General features: G+C 46.1%; 1 protein-coding gene across 1 annotated transcript in view; it reads left to right on the plus strand.

Annotated features, from left to right (window-relative positions):
- LOC126269368 (glutamate-gated chloride channel-like) overlaps nucleotides 1-17,075 on the plus strand; it is a 217,760-nt gene that overhangs the window by 115,758 nt on the left and 84,927 nt on the right. The window lies entirely within an intron of this gene.

A 17,075-nucleotide genomic window follows, 5' to 3' on the forward strand; every position in this document is an offset into this window, starting at 1 on the left:
TCTGGGTGGTACTTTGGTTCCGCCAACACTTCATCCTCAGAAATTAAGTCCCATAGTGCTCAGATCCATTTCAACTATTTTTGAACCTACTCCTATTAAATCATTTTCTGCTGGTATTGACATTGCCCTGTACTTGTCTGACCAGAAATCCTTGTCTTCTATCCATCGAGATTGATCCTTCGCATGTCTCTTTTCTTGTTTTGTAACATCCCTAACCAAGTTCAAACTTGTAACATTCCACACCCCTATCCGTAGAACGTTACTCTTTCGTTGATTATTCAATCTTTTTCTAATGGTCATCCCCCCTTTGGCAGTCCTTTCCCTGAGATTCGAATCATTTGTCATTGGAGAAATCATCATGACACTTTTCACTTACAGACTGCAAGTCTTGTGGTTACATATTAAGTGTGTATAATGTAGTGGTTTACAGTGCCTTCTGCACGCTTGTGCCGTTGATCATTACCGATTCTTCAGCCCTCATAGCGGCAGTTTCCCACCCCAAGGCCAAGAGAGTCCCCTGAAGCTCTCTCCGCTCCTCCGACCTTTTTGACAAGGCCGTTGCTAAAACGAGGGTTACTTCTTAATGCTGGAAATTTCCAGCCAGCATTTTTATTCAAAAATGAAGCAGTGAAGAGGTGCGAACCCTGGACCCAGCACGTTCTTATTAGAAGTCGAAGACACTGACCCTCCCATGTTCTTTTTTTCTTATTTTTTCTTGAACGTGCTTCTTTGACTCTTTTTTACGCTTCTCCCTTTTCCCCCTAGACCACGGGTACTGTTTGAGTTTTCTGTTAGTCACTGAATCGAAGATTCAGGATTTCTCTTATACATTGAATTTTCGATAAATGGAAACTTTACTCAAATGAGAAATCGCTACCCACAGACATGTTGTACGGAACCTGCAGTGTTATCCCAAAACTGATTAATACGGGTCAGTATTTTCTTTGATAAAGCCTTTTGAAAGTACTTATAATTTCCAACCCAGATAAACTGAAACATAGTGTAATAAAGGACAGCTCACTATTGGTGGACAATAATTTGATAAACTATTTCGAAGATAACTGAATTTTGTTTATTTCTTATTTGTGTTGATGCATTTATTTTTATGTATTTAGATTAATGTTGTTATTTAGATTGCATAATTTACAGTCAACACAACGATATTGATAGTTAATAACACAATGTAATGAATTACCAAGTTTCGTAATTATTACGGATTTTACACAGGAGTTATGTTTTCAGAAAATTTGTATTCTTAATCTCACTCCAGTTAACAATAGTGGGATCTCAGAGTTAGCCAGACAGCTATCATTGACGAAAGGCGACAGCACTGTTGCACAAATTTCACGGTGATTGTGACGAGGATGAGAAAAAATAGGTGTTCTTAAATGCGAAATATTTTCCTAAGCCGTTCTGAGTGGCCGAGCGGTTCTAGGTGCTACTGTCTGGAACCGCGCGACCGCTACGGTCGCAGGTTCGAATCCTGCCTCGGGCATGAATGCGTGTGATGCCCTTAGGTTAGTTAGGTTTAAGTAGTTCTAAGCCTTGAATTCAGTGCAAATTATTCTGTCTTCCTTTAACATAAAATGCGGATATTTGCTGTGGTTCTGATACATTTAATTTATGCATGTTATATACAGCAGTCTCTCTTACGATTGAACACTTTTGTGTGTAGTTCCATGTACCGCGACCCGTAGCTAGCTTTCTCTTAGTATGATTCCTTTAATTCGAAAGTCAAATTGTTTTTCACTTGAAATTTTTTTTTGTGGAAACGACACTCTTGTTTAAAGTTACATGTTTGACCTTAACTTATACAAAACTCACCAACAGCAGTGACTAATACGTCATTTTCCCTGTTGGAAGTCTTAGAATCTGGCACCACTCCAGTCACTTCCATATCGACAACATTGCAGCTACTCCCCTGGTCATCTGACACTGAATTAAACTTCTGTTATAACATTACTATACTAAAAGGGTTACGTATGTTATCCCAGAAAAATTTGAAGTGAACTGTCTAGAAACCTTGCCACAGTAGCCAATGGCGACACCACAATCTTAAAGTAGTTAGTAAATTAAGTTAACATGAAGAAGTTTCTAGTGTCAAGCACTGTTTTACATGCTGTCTGCTGCAAGATTTTAATAGACATTAATATTGCAGGTGATGTGATAAACAAATCTACTGATGATTCTGTGACATATGTGAGTTCCGGTCACAATTGTCAAAGAAGATCAATAATCAGGTGCCTGTCTCTTATTAAATGGCAATTTCATCTTCTCCCAAGAGAAAAAGTTAGCTAGAGGAAGTTCACAAAACATCTCTGCGTATGCGTCAGCTGTATTTTTTCGAATAATGACACAATTCAGTTTCGATTTCTATCAAGCGAATAATATCATAGCAAAATTTAGAGAGATATGATTAAGATTATCGAAAATACTTGAAAATCAAATATTTGATGTACCCCAAAAACTCAGTAAAACTTCAAGCACTTATGAAAAGTAATTGACACTATAGTAGACACAAGAGTTCCATTTTCTTCGATGAGATTTCTAGAAAAAAGAATGACGTGTATATTAAAATTTTTATCCATGACTCTAGTTTGTATAACTGTCGTAGTAAATATGAAATCTTTGTATGAGAAAGCCTGTGTGAGAAATAGCTCAGGCTTGATATAGAGTTTAGGTTAAAGAATGCAGTTGGTTTCTTAAATTGTAACATATCCGCAAGATTAAATGAAAACTTCAAAATTAAGCTTAAGTATTAGTACAAATCTTTCTGTGGCACACCGAAATACATGAAGTTTTTAACCGTCCAAGGACTAGTAATTAAGGCAGATGATTTACGTATTTACCTGTAATTATATTGGTTACCCCTGAAAACTTTATAGGATACGTTGTCCCGAAGCACATGCACAATGAAATATCTATTTTCGTCACACGTACACTATCTGAACGGAAGTATCCGGATATGTCTACCACGTGTCAGGTATCACGAGAGATGGACGCGCAAGTGCAAGAGGAGGCGGAGATTGCTGGGTTGTTAGCAGAGAAACAGTAAAAGCAAAACGGGTCTGGCAGAAGATCTCAGTGACATCGAGTGTCATCGGATGTTATCTGAGTAACAAATCCATCAAGAAATTTCAGTCCTCCTGAAACTGCCAAAGTCAGTTCTTGACCGACTGTCATTGTGGAGTGGAAACATGAGAGAACGATCACAGCTACACCAAAACCAGGCAACTCTCATGCAGTGAAGGACGAGCATTGGAGAGGGCTGTTGTGAAAAAATTCATGAAATCACCAGTGGAAGGGATCATTCGTCTGTTCCAAAGAGTAACCAACCAGCAGTCCAGCTAGCACACTGACTGAGTGTGGTGAGTGAAAAAGAATGGGGTGAAGCGGTAGAGCAGCTCCTCGTAAGACGCACAGCTCTGTAGTCAGCACAAAGTGACGCTTGAGATGGTGTGGAGATGGACGACACTGGCCAGTGGGTGACTGGAAGCGAATGTTTCGATGTGATGAAACACGCTGTAACCTGTGGCAATCCGATGGAAGGGTTTAAGATTGGCGGATGCCTCATGAAAGTGTAGTGCCAACACTGAAGTACAGAGGTGATGGAGTCACCGTACCAGGGTGTTTTCGTGGTTAGTGTGTGGTCCCTTCTTTGTGCTTAATACAAGTCTAAATGCGGAAAGATGTAAATACATTTTTACCACATTGTGTACTGCATACACGAGAGGAGCAGTTCGGGGACGATGATTGTATAAAACAGCAACGCATCCTGTCAAAAAGCAGCATCTGTGGGGCAGTGATTTGTGGACAATAACATTTATGAAATGGACTGGTCTGCCCCGAGTCCCGTCCTGAACACAGTAGAAAAGAGGTTGGACGTCAACTTCGCTTACACCACAGTTTCCAACGTCAGTACGTTCTCTCGTTTCGGTTGTTAAGTAAGATAGGCTTCCATTACTAAACAGACATTCAGACACCTCATTTAAAATTTTCCCAGCAGATTTCAAGCTGTCATAAAGGCGCAAGGTGAACAGTGACCGTTAATAGGTGACCTGATTTTTTAATCAGATAATGTGCCTCACTCTTCAGAAGATCTCACTACGACTGGTAGTGGAGCTTAACATACAGTTATAGCTGCAATGATTAAAGGGCTACTAAAAGAAATAGGTTGATCTGCATGTTCGGTGAAACGGCCAGGCATATTATTTCGTGAGATGCCAGAAAGGAATCAGAAATATTCACCTGTAGTGAAGTATAAGAAGAGTATCTGTAGCTTCAGTCCAGATGAATTACCGATCAAGTTTTGAAGAAATATCTCCGTAATAGAACAGATAAAGAAGAAAAATACCCTTAGTTGTATACTAATAATACTGATGCAGCGCTAACGCACAGACCAAGGCAGAGCAAGGACTGAGATTCATATCCCTATTGACCATTTAACTCATCCTCCTAGAAACAGGAGATGACTTTTGATTACCTAAACAGGACAGAGTCCCATTTTAACGTATGATCCATATTTAGCATGCGTTTAGTGTTTTTCGTTCTAAGGTCCCGGAAAATATACAAACAAACAAGAAGTAAGATAGCGGGTGAATTCCTCTACCACTCTTGCGGAATTGGGCTAGAATTCCATCCCTAACTCTAAAAAGAAAGTCGTATACATTGAATCATCTTTTCTAGTGGACTGTACAATAAATTTATTTCTGAAAATCCGATAAAACTACCGAAAATCTCACAAAATGTGACCGTAATTAGGTTAAAACATGCAACATTGTGAAATAATATGGCATAATGAGTCAAAACAGAAGACCATTTTTTCTAAACGGGGCTGTTATCACAAATACAAGTATCCGAATGGATGCGTGAGGAGAGCGAGGAGTAATTTCGAAGAATAGTGTTCGCTGGATGAACTTTGCGGCGTCAACGAAAAGTCCCTATCACTTAGAAGTCACGAATCTTTTGGAGGTAACCACCGTGAAATATTTCGTACCAATTTGTATTTATGAGATCGACTCTAGCAGGACGTGACTGTGCGTGTCACTTCAGCTACAACACACAGACACAGACACACACGTATGCACACACACACACACACACACACACACACACACACACACACACCTCCACGCGGTAGCACGTGTTACCTAATACCGGGCGTACGGCGCGTTACTCTACATAGTAATTGATTCATTAACTTCCGTTGTCCGTTGCACGCTTCTACCCAAAGGGCGCCATTTTTTTAGTATCCGGCAGAAGTTGTCGGCTAACAAATTTATCCCACGACCGCTCACAGTCACCAGTCAATCTGTGGCTATAATAGTTAGAGAACTGGCTGTCACATTAGATCAGACAAGTGGAAACTTCCCATAAGCGGTTTCCTATTAGTCAAAAGCTTTGGCCATTCACCTATTAAGTAATGAATTTAGTACATTACATCCCCAATTTTACGGTAACCATATTTATACATGAGAATTTTGGACCCTAACACTGAAACATTTGAAATATATACAGTTACCAAGGAGTTCTCCACCTGTACATCCGATATTTTGGCAATAATTACATTTATAAAACACCATAAACAACTATTTACAAAATTTTAGTGCTAATAGACTTCAAAAGTGCGTTTAAAAAACTGAATCACCACAATAACTGGAGCTATAGCAATAATTAAGTAACATATTTTTTCAAGAAAGTATTGATTAATAAGACTAAGAGGCAAGACGTAAATGTAATATGGATCAACGCTTCTGTCGCAAGCCATCATGATGCTTTAGTGAAGGAGAATATTACAAACGTCTATTTTCTGGATATTGGTTTCCCTTGTGCCAACTTTGTTTGCCTCGTTAAGGAACGTGGGAGAGAGGAATGGTCCTCCATTTCGTCGAAAAAAGAGAACGGCAGAGGAAGATTTTGTGAGGGCATTAATCTATCATCTCATGGGGAACATGGCTATGTGAATCAAACTCATCATGCACCATTCTACATCAACTCTGTACATCTATTATTGGAGCCATTGTCATAGAATTCAAGGTATGGACGATCCGCGTAGACCCGATGGAGAATAAGACGTGATTCATCTGAAAAGATCACCTGTTGCCAGTTGCTGGACGTCGACATGTGATGCTGGCGTGCAAACTCCAGCCTTCTTCGTTGATGAGCAGTCACCGTGGGTGTATGAACCAGGTGCCTGCTGTGGAAGCTCATACACAGCAACTTTACCTGCACGGTCATTGAGGTAGCGCTGCTGGTAGTCCCTTGGTTCATTTGGGCGGTCTGTTTCTAAACAGTAGCACATGTATTCTCCCATTCACTTCTTCACAGCCATCGTTCACCTCTGTCATCTATGACCTGTGCTCCCTCAGCGACAGTTTTGGATAACGCCATTTTGTCGTACTTGATGTATTTTAACCAAGGCGATATATGAACAGTTTACAAGCCTTGCTGTTTCTAAAATGCTTCCACTCTTAGCCCGAAAGCCAATGATCATGCCCCCTTGGGCGTCAGATAAAGCACTCCGTTTCCACATTATGACAACTGTATTGTCTCCCGCATCCACCCCCCCCCCCAAAAAAAAAAAAAACTTTACTCGCAAACCTTCCATTGCTAGCGTCGCCACCTGATGTCTGTGAGTGATTATTGCACATTGACTTCGAACATGGGCGGTGGTTATATTAATGTCTCTGAATTGTGTAGTTCACCGATAGACAGGCATATGTCAGTGTCCAAGGAGTAAAATACTCCGACAAGCGACCATGTTACCATTCAGTGGTGCGTTGATGGAGGGACCGCTTGGTGGTCGGCGAGGCACTATCATTTCTTCCCACCCGCTCCTTCCAACCGGCCATTCTATTCGGCATCCACGCCCAGCGTCTCCTCCCCCACTCCCTCCCCCGCCATCACACTGCTCCATCCTAGCCGGCCGATGTGGCCGAGCGGTTTTAGGCTCTTCAGTCCGGAACCGCGCGACTGCTACGGTCGCAGGTTTGAGTCCTGCTTCGGGCATGGATGTGTGTGATGTCTATAGGTTAGTTAGGTTGCAACAATGGAAAATTGTACTGAAATGCAGGAGGATCTGCAGCGAATTGACGCATGGTGCACGGAATGGCAATTGAATCTCAATGTAGCGAAGTGTAATGTGATGCGAATACATAGAAAGATAGGTCCCTTATCATTTAGCTACAAAATAGCAGGTCAGCAACTGGAAGCAGTTAATTCCATAAATTATCTGGGAGTACGCATTAGGAGTGATTTAAAATGGAATGATCATATAAAGTTGATCGTCGGTAAAGCAGATGCCAGACTGAGATTCATTGGAAGAATCCTAAGGAAATGCAATCCGACAACAAAGGAAGTAGGTTACAGTACGCTTGTTCGCCCACTGCTTGAATACTGCTCAGCAATGTGGGATCCGCACCAGGTAGGGTTGATAGAAGAGATAGAGAAGATCCAACGGAGAGCAGCGCGCTTCGTTACAGGATCATTTAGTAATTGCGAAAGCGTTACGGAGATGATAGATAAACTCCAGTGGAAGACTCTGCAGGAGAGACGCTCAGTAGCTCGGTACGGGCTTTTGTTAAAGTTTCGAGAACATACCTTCACCGAAGAGTCAAGCAGTATATTGCTCCCTCCTACGTATATCTCGCGAAGAGACCATGAGGATAAAATCAGAGAGATTAGAGCCCACACAGAAGCATACCGACAATCCTTCTTTCCACGTACAATACGAGACTGGAATAGAAGGGAGAACCGATAGAGGTACTCAGGGTACCCTCCGCCACACACCGTCAGGTGGCTTGCGGAGTACGGATGTAGATGTAGATGTAGATGTAGTTCTAAGTTCTAGGGGACTGATGACCTCAGCAGTTAAGTCCCATAGTACTCACAGCCATTTGAACCATTTGTAAGGCGAAAACATTTCACCAGCTGCCGACAACGTGTATTTTTATATGGAACATTATCAAGAGGAATCCCTGGAATCAGTTAAACGGAAACCTACTTGTTCCTTCCGGCATGGGGACGATACCCTCGTCATATGGCCTCATGTAAGGGCCAAGATGATTGACTTCCTTGTACATCTCAGTTCCATTCACCAGAACAACTGTTTTATTATGAAAGTCCTGGTAAATAAAAGAGTAAACGGCACACTGGGACACAGCGTACGCCAGACGAAGATGCACAGTGACAGATGGTTACTTTGGACAGCTGCCACGACCTGGCGCAGAGAAATGGCGCACTCAAAACATTAGTACATAGGGCTCACACCCTCTCTGACAGTGGAAGCCTCAGCGAAAAACTTGAAGATCTGAGGACAGGATTCCAACACAGTGGCTACAAGTAGTAGCAGATATGAGGAGCCCCATATCCTACGCCCACCTTGACATTGGACCCGCATTCGGGAGGACGACGGTACAATCCCGCGTCTGGCCATCCTGATTTAGGTTTTCTGTGATTTCCCTAAATCGCTTCAGTCAAATGCCGGGATGGTTCCTTTGAAAGGGCCGACTTCCTTCTCCATCTTTCCCTAATCCGATGAGACCGATGACCTCGCTGTCTGGTCTCCTTCCCCAAAACAATAACAACTACGCCCACCTTACAACTGGCAGAAGAAGAAGAGGAACCTCAGGAGGATGAGGCCATTTATCCCCTTTTCTGGCGCATTATCCGGAAAGACAGGACGAATTCTCCACAAACACCAACTGAAGATGATCTTCCTCTCATAAGCTAAAACACAGGCACTGCTGGACACTATCAAAGACGACCTCAGATTATGAAAATCCGTGGTCTATCAGATACTCTGTCACTATGGCAAGACGTATACAATAAGTCATGCAGTTTGTACATTTAAACATCGTTGCCAAGAACATCAACAGCACACCAGATTGCAGCAACGTAACAAACAAGTTGGCAGTCGTGAAATATTGCCTGTCGGAATGTAATTGATTACGACAATAGTAAGGATCGGACACAGATGTCTAGCTTCCGGGACCGTGTCCTTAAAGAATCAATCGAGATTTTAGTAAAGGGACCACTAACGAATCGTGATAGCGGCTACATCCTGAATAAGGTCTGAGAACGTGGCATTAGTCTGACTGAGAAGAGGAAAGAGATACGGCAGAAATAAGTGACTTCAGGAGCAAGCAGAGGAACAGTAGTGGTGGCACCAGCATATGTACCTGAGCACGTACCTGTCACGTTACAGTGTGCTGGCGTGGGAAGTGGGAGAAGAGATGCTGGGCTCGGATGGCGGTTATAGTGACTGATCAGGAGATAGGGTGGGAGGAGTGGAGAGGAGAAGAGATGAAAAGCAGTTTAGTTCATCAACATGTGTGATGATGGGGTAACGTGGTCGCTTGCCAGAATACTGTGCCCGTTGAACATTGACATCCGGCCATCACCCACGAACAATTTCGTTTTTATACGTGGCGTCTGTGATAGAGAGAAAACTTAGTTCACGATGGACGGCGCGCATTTCTTGCGATACGTACTTTAAATTTGGGTGCTCAACGGAGTGTGTTGATATCCTGTCCAATCTTGCATGTCGTGTGGATCTAACTTGTGACTAATAATAAAATGAAAATACCTTTCAAAGCAATGACACATTTTCCCAAAGATAACGGATACAGGCAAGAGATAGTTCATAGGCATTGAGATAAGTTACTGATATGGAATTTTTGTTCTCTATAATAGTCACTTGAGGGAAATATTACGGAAATGCTGAAATGGTAGATATGATAATGCGTGAAGAATTTGACAGGGCACTCAAAGACCTAAGTCCAAACAAGGCCCCGGTAGTAGACAACATTCCATTACAATTACTTATAGGCATGGAACAGCCATGCCACACAAAACTCTACCAACTAGTGAGCAAGATTTATGAGACAGGCGAAATGCCCTCAACTTCAAGAAGAATATAATAATTCCAATCGCAAAGAAAACAAGCGCTGACAAGTGTGAAATTTATCGAACTATCACTTCAACAAGTCACGGCTGAAAAATACTACCACGAATTCTTTACAGTCGAATGCAGAAACTGGTGGAAGCCGATCTCAGGGTAGATCAATTTGGATACCGTAGAAATGTTGCAACACGTGAGGCAATGCTGAACCTATGACTTACCTTAGCAGATAGATTACGGAAAGGCAAACTTAGAGAAAGCTTTCGACAATGTTGACTAGAATACTCTCTTTCAAATACTGAAGGTTACAGTGGTCAAATACGGGAAACGAAAGGTTATTTACAATATGTACAGAAACCAGATGGCAGTTATAAGAGTCGAGGGACACGAAAGGGAAGCAGTGGTTGGGAAGGGAGTGAGACAAGGTTGTAGCCTATCCCCGATGTTATTCAATCTTTATGAGCAATCAGTAAATGAAACAAAAGAAAAATTCGGAGTAGGTATTAAAATCCATGGAGAAGAAATGTCGACGACATTGTAATTCTGTCAGAGACAGCAAAGGACCTGGAAGAGCAGTTGAACAGAATGGATAGTGTCTTGAGAGGAGGATATAAGATGAACATCAACAAAAGCAAAACGAGGATAATGGAATGTAGTCGAATTAAATCAGGTTACGCTGAGGGAATTAGATTAGGAAATGAGACATTTAAAGCAGTAGATGACTTTTGCTATTTGGGGAGCAAAATAACTGATGATGGGAGTTGGCACCACTTCTGCATACACAAATCACATAAGTCTCATACATTGCCAAGAGGGGGACGATGAACACTGATGCCTCATTCAATCACACCCAGATGTGTTCTATTTGGTTCAAATATAGCGAGTTATGGTGCCAGCACGTCAACTGGAACTCGTCACTGTGTTCCTCGAACCACTCCATCACACTTCTGGCCTTGTGACATGGCGCATTATCTTGATGAAAAATGCCACTGCCGTCGTGAAACATGATCGGCATGAAGGAGTGAACGTTTTCTGGAACCAATGTACTATATCGTTTGGTCCTCATGGTGCCTTACACGAGCTCCACTGGGCTCATGGATGCTCGTGTGGATGGTCCCCAGAGAATAATCGAGCCCCACCAGCTCCTCTCCGTCCCACAGTACAAGTGTCAAGGAGCTGTTCCACGGGAAGACGACGCATTCACACCCACCCATGTGCACGATGAAGGAGATACAGCGATTCATCAGACAATGCGACGCTATGCCACTGCACCAACTTCCAGTGCCCATTTAAGTCGTAGTTTCCGTTGTCATGGTGTTGCTATTGGCACTTGTATGGGTCGTCGACTCTAGAGGCCCATCGTCGAGAATGTTCAGTGCACTGTGTGTTCAGACACACTTGTACCCTGCCCAGCATTAAAGTCTGATGTTAGTTCCGCCACAGTTTGCCACGTGTCCTGTTTCACTAACCTGCCCAGCCTACGATGTCCGACATCTGTGAAGCAGAATGGCCGTCCTACCCCATGACCTCTGGATGTGGTTTCACCTTGGTTTCGCCATGTGTTGAAGACCTCACCACAGCATTCCTCGAACACCCGACAAGTCGTGTAGTTTCCGAAATGCTAATGCCGAGCCTCCGGGCCATCACAATCTGCCCTCAGTCAACCTCAGATATATCATACGCCTTCCTCTCTCTACACACGGACAGCACGCTGACCGATACTGTATGTCGCGCGTGTGTCTGACTAGCAGTCATTCCTCGCCTGGCGGCGCTGTTATCGCCTGGTCGCTTTTATATCGACAGCAGGTCGGTTGTCATAATGTTTTGTCTGATAAGTGTATGCTCCATTTTTCTCGCATTGTACTGGATTAATTACGGAATATCACACAGGATCTTATCGTATCCAGTCGTTATAAAGTTGTCTCACTCAGTTGAGTATTAACTTTATATCATTACGAATTACGAAAGTGGTAAGAGAGAGAAGGATCTAGAGGGTTGGATACCCTCCTTCGAAAACATCAGATTGCAAAGCCTGGGCTACTCTCAGGGTGGATCTCCGTCTTCGAAGATTGTTGCTGTTGCTGTTGCTGTCTGTCTGTCTGTCTATCTGCCCGCCTCTCGCTGCTGTAGCTGTTCGTCCGTCCCCCTACCTACTCGCCGTCCATTGTCGTCGCCGCTGCCTGCCGTCCGTCCGTCCGTCCGTTCGTCGCTGTCCATAGCCGCCGCCGCCTGCTGTCTGCCTGTCATAAGTACTCCCACCTCCACTGTTATCTACACCTACCCCTCCCCCTCTTCCACAGTCACTTCCTGGAGTGCCGCTCCTGGTCTTCCTCCTTACACCTCATCTCCCCTTCCCCCACTTACCCATCCCCCTATCTCGTCCCCTGCTGTATACCCCCAACTCCACACCCTTCCTTCAGCCTCAACAGCTTCCACTACTACGCCTCTGTTGCCGCCTATGCTGCCACCCCTCAGGTGGTCGGCTTCCTCTCTCCCACCCATCCTGTCACTTCGTCATCTGCATCTCCTGCACAAATCACGTCGCGCATAGCCACAATCGCCACCGCTGAACCGTCTGCTTCACCTGGCACCTCCACTACGCCACAGGGATCTGCCACCCACAACCTCCCTCTCCTCCCCGTCCCTCTCCCCTCCTCCCAGCCTCCAGTCTCTAAAAAACCCCAAAAGCGCGTCTTACCGACTATGCTCGCGCCACTTCACACAAAAAGTCAACACCACCTCCCCTTCCTCCTGTCATCTCCATGGACACTACCCCTCTTCCAGCCACCCATAGCCCAGCCACCACCCTCCACATCTCTGTCCTGTCAACTCCCGATCCTAACTTCCTCAATGCTCGTACCCTCATAATGGAGATACGAAAGTATTTACCTGGTGCTCCCTCCTCCCAACTCATTCCTCCCAGGGACTCAGTCTTTATCGAGTCCCCATCCTCCTTATTTCACACTGACCTCCTCTGTAAACTCCCACAACTTATGTTTGGCCCCTGTGTATCTCTGACACCCTTCCTTTCCTCTTCTACTCCTCATCAGTCCCAGCCTCCCCATGTGATCACTGAGCTCAGCCCGGTGATCACTGAGGATGAAGTGTTGGCGGAACCAAACTCCCACCCAGACCTGGAAATCCACTCGGCCAGCCGTATCCACAATAACTCTAGTCCCACCTACCTCATGCAGGTCTTCTCTGAGTCCGCCCCTCCACTGACCATCTCCTCACCCAGGGTGCCCTGATATACCACCGTCGCCACCCTGTTGAATCCTCCAAATCCCCTCCCCAAGCCTGTCGTTGCCAGTGGTGCCTGGTGTACAATGACCACCTGACTCCCAACTGCAAAAACCCGCACCTGTCTCCATTGCAAGGACTCCCACTTTTTTAAGAACTTCCTCAACCTCGCTGCTGCTCCTTCCTGTAACACCTGCAATGGCCCCCATCCCACCTACTCCCACAAGCGTACAGCCAAACCCCCTCCAGCCAGCCCTGAGCTTACAGTCCCTATTCGTCCCGTTGATCCCCCTGTCCATCCCAACAACTCCCTCTGTCCACCCCCCACGGCTGAGGACAGTTCCTTACCGTTGTACTGAAAAACATTCACCCTTTTCAGCGCCCCCACACCTTCCAACAAATCTCCCTTGCCGCCTTCTCTGTTTTCCACCTGAACACCTTTGCCAATTACTCCCACAACCAAGCCCACTTCACCTTCACCCGACTCGACACCCTAGTTTAAGCCTCTTCCCTTCCCTCTCTCCCCCCTCTCTCCCCCCTCTCTTCCCACCATGGCGCGGCACGAGTATCTCACCCTCTTCCAGAACATTCGCTCCTTCCACTCCAACAAATACCTACTCATGCACATCCTCTCCCACCACCAGGTTCATACCTTCCTCTTGAACGAAACCTTTCTCCAGCCCCACCATTCTATCTGCACCTCTCCCTAAATCCTCCACTGCACTGACACTCCTGGTCCTTGAGCGCAGGGTGGAGCCGCAATTGGCTACCTTAGGCACATCCCCATCCGGCCACAACCTCTCCTTAATGACCTCATTGAACACCTTATCCTCAGCGTCTTCTTCCCCTCCCTCACCATTACTTGTGCCACCATCTATATCTGCTCCACTGCTCCTCTTTCTTATGACTTCATCTCACACATTGACCGCACCTTCTCCACCTATGTGATTGCCACCGACGTCAACATCCATAGCCACACTCCTGCTGCCCTTCGGCGATGGCATCAGTTCCTGTGCACGATCCAAGGTGACCTTGTTCCCCTTCCCCAGCACACCCGACCCAGTCCTTGCCTCCGTCAACCTCCTTGGGTGTATTGCCATCGCCGTCCTTGACCCCACAGGTAGCGGTTACCACCCCATCCTTCTCACCATAACGTCTGCTCACCGCACCCCTCTGGCTCCGCACCCTGAACCCCCTCCCAAGATCGTCCATGACTACCACTGTGCCAACTGGGATGCCTACCTGTGCTCCATCTCCACCCAGGTCGAAAGCCACCCTCTTACCTATCGCCATCCTGACGATATCATCCACGCCTCGTCCTGCCTTCAGAAGGTAATTACTGACTCTGTGGAGGCCCATGTTCCTACTAAAACCATCGCCCCCCCCCCCACCGTCCCACTCTCCCTCTGCATGCTGTCCTCCTCCTCCGTGAATCCCGCCACCTCTATCGCTCCTTCCTGCACACTCGTGACAGGGATACACTCCAACGCCACCAGCAAATACAGCCACATGTACAGAACCTTATTACAGCAATGAAACGCCGAGACTGGCGCGAGACCTGCACATGACTCAACGTCACCCTCCCTATCAACTCCTCTAAGTACTGGTCTGCCTTCCATCGCCTTACTGGTTCCCTTTCTGCTCCCCACTACCCCCTTCTCCATAACGATCACCCCCTTGCTGACAACCTCAGTAAGGCCAACGACTTAGCTTCCCACCTTTGTGAGGTTTTCTCCATCCCAGATGATCCCCACTTTGACTATTCTCTTTTCCCCACCGTCATGGAACGTGCCTATACCTCGGTCGCTTCCTTCGCTCCTAGTCTCCAGTACTTGAGGCAGTTGCCCCCCTCTGACATAAACACTCTCATCACAGCACAAGCCATTAAACTTATCCTCTGGTCCAAATGCAACACAGCTCCTGGTCATGACTGTTTCACCTACTGCCTCCTTTGAGAAAGCCCCTATTCCTTCCTGACTGTCCTCGCCCATCTCTCTGCTGGCTTCTACCCTAACCTGTGGAAGACCTCTCGTGACCTATCATTCCTCCAACCCAACAAATCCCCTTCCGCCGCCTCTTCCTATCATCCCATCTGCCTCACCTCTGTCTTCAATAAGGTCTTCAAATCCATCCTCTCCCACCATGTCCATCAGCACTATACTCAACACCACCACCTTCCCCTTACCCTGTGTGGCTTCCGACCCTCCTTCTCTGCTGAAGACTAACTCCTTAACCTTGTTCACCTTCTATCCCTCCAGCTCAACTCCTGTCGCTCCAAAATTTTTGTTTCCCTTGACCTCCAAAATGTCTATGACCGTGTATGGCATCCCAGTCTCCTCTTTAAACTCCAAACCTACGCCCTGCCTATCAATTTTGTCAATCTGGTCGCCTCCTTCCTCTCACACCGTCCTTCCTATGTCACCCTCCACAACACCAACTCCTGTCTCTTTTATCCCACTGCTAGCGTCCCCCAGGGCTCTGTCCTCTCCCCTCTCCTTTATCTCTTGTATGGCTGCTATGCTCAAGCCACCCCCACCAGTTCACCTTCTCCAGTATGCTGATGGCACCGCCTTCCTGGCTCTCTATCCTACCCTTCAATGGTCCCAATGTACCTTCCAAACCCACCTTAACCAGTTCACCACTTGATGTAACTAGTGGTTCCTCAATCTCAACCCCTCCAAAACCCAGGCAATCATCATAGACCGCACCACCTCCTTTTGTCTCCATGATTTCTACCTCACCCTTTATGGTTGTCCCATCCAACTCACCCCAACCCTGAGATACCTTGGCCTCACCCTGGACCCCTCATCTCCAGACCATCCAGCAGAAAGTCCATTCCTGCCTCCGCCTTCTGAAACTCCTGTCTGGCTGGACATGGGGCTTGCATCGTCCTACCATCCTCCACACATACCAATCCCTCATCTGTCCTATCCTCTGTTATGCCAGTGTTGCCTGGATCTCCGCCCCCACATTTTTGTTTGACAAGGCCCTCCAATTCCTTGAATGCCATGCACTCTGTCTTGCCTTCCATATCCGCCTTCCTTCCCCCACACAGCTCCTGTATGACCTGATCCCCTTCCCCACCTCCTCCTGTTCCTCCAACATCTCCGTATCCTTTACATTGTCCACAGGCTTGATCCCCCCCACCCACTGGTTTCCTCCTTCCTCTCCTCCCCTGACCCGTTGCCACTCTTCTGTCGCTGTATCCCTCCCTCTCTTCACTTCCACACCCTCCATCTCCTTCATCAGGACAATTTCCAGCGCCTCCCCCTCCCAGATGATGAACTTCATCGTGACATCTACCCTTCCTTCCAGCTATAACCTGGCCTTGTTCCCCCCCTACCCAGGGCCCCCTTTTTCCTCTCCCCTTCTTCTCCGAGAGCGGATTTTCCTCCTTCCCCCGCGCCACTCAGACCCTGCACCCCATCCTTGCCTCTCTCATTCCCACATTCCCACATCCCTGCCTACCTGGCCCTCTTCTGCTCGCCCCCCGGTCCATCTCCCGCCCTCTCTTCCCCTCCCTCCCTCCCTTCATCTCCTTGCACCTGGCAGATCCTCCGCTTTGATCATTGTCAGTGTGCCATGTCAGTGTTATGTTTAGTGCTGTTTCTCCTGTGTGTCAAGAGGTGTGATTTTAATTGTGTGCTGCCTTGAGGTTTGCTGTCAGTGTTTGTTATGTGCTACGCCATTTGTCGATACTTTTATGCTTCGATTATACTGTGCCTTGTGTTCTTTTAATTGTCACAATGTGTGGTTTTTTGTGTGCACTACTCTTTTACAGTTATCATCTCCATTTTACAGTCGCCCCTTTTTTTGTCTATTGCCTTCCATAATGTTCCCCCTTTTTTATATCTGTGTTCACCATATTCTCTCCTTTGTATATTTGTAACTGTCTTCTATTGTTTGTTCTATGTCTTTTGGCTGAAGAGCAGCG

The sequence above is a fragment of the Schistocerca gregaria genome, chromosome 1, assembly GCF_023897955.1.
Source record: "Schistocerca gregaria isolate iqSchGreg1 chromosome 1, iqSchGreg1.2, whole genome shotgun sequence".
Taxonomy (NCBI): domain Eukaryota; kingdom Metazoa; phylum Arthropoda; class Insecta; order Orthoptera; family Acrididae; genus Schistocerca; species Schistocerca gregaria.